Genomic DNA, 375 nt, shown 5'->3' with positions numbered 1-375 from the left:
ATCATATTTATTACATTGCTTACAAAATATTTTAATGTTTCTAATTAAAATATAGCTTAATAAAAATGTAGGAAGTTCAAAGAGGTTTTGAACTTTTGTTAACCTATATTTCCGTTTGGTTGCACCGCTTTGGTAAGTGCTCTGTATATTGAAGTTTACGCTCTTTAGTGTTGTTTACACTCTCAACTAGGTAAAACTCAAATGACTGTAAATTATAGCTCTTCTTTCCGGAAAGAAAGTGAAGATGAAGCTAAAGGTTGTGTTTAGTAAGGTATCTGGTTCCGGTTACGCCCGTTACCATCTCACAGAAGTGTTTGTTACCGTCATCACTTCCCGATCCTTGAACTGTAAGAAAAATGTGTTTAGACGCAAAGG

Source organism: Brassica oleracea, chromosome C1 (assembly GCF_000695525.1).
Source record: "Brassica oleracea var. oleracea cultivar TO1000 chromosome C1, BOL, whole genome shotgun sequence".
In the NCBI taxonomy this organism is placed as follows: Eukaryota; Viridiplantae; Streptophyta; class Magnoliopsida; order Brassicales; family Brassicaceae; genus Brassica; species Brassica oleracea.
Note: the sequence above shows the minus strand (reverse complement) of the source record.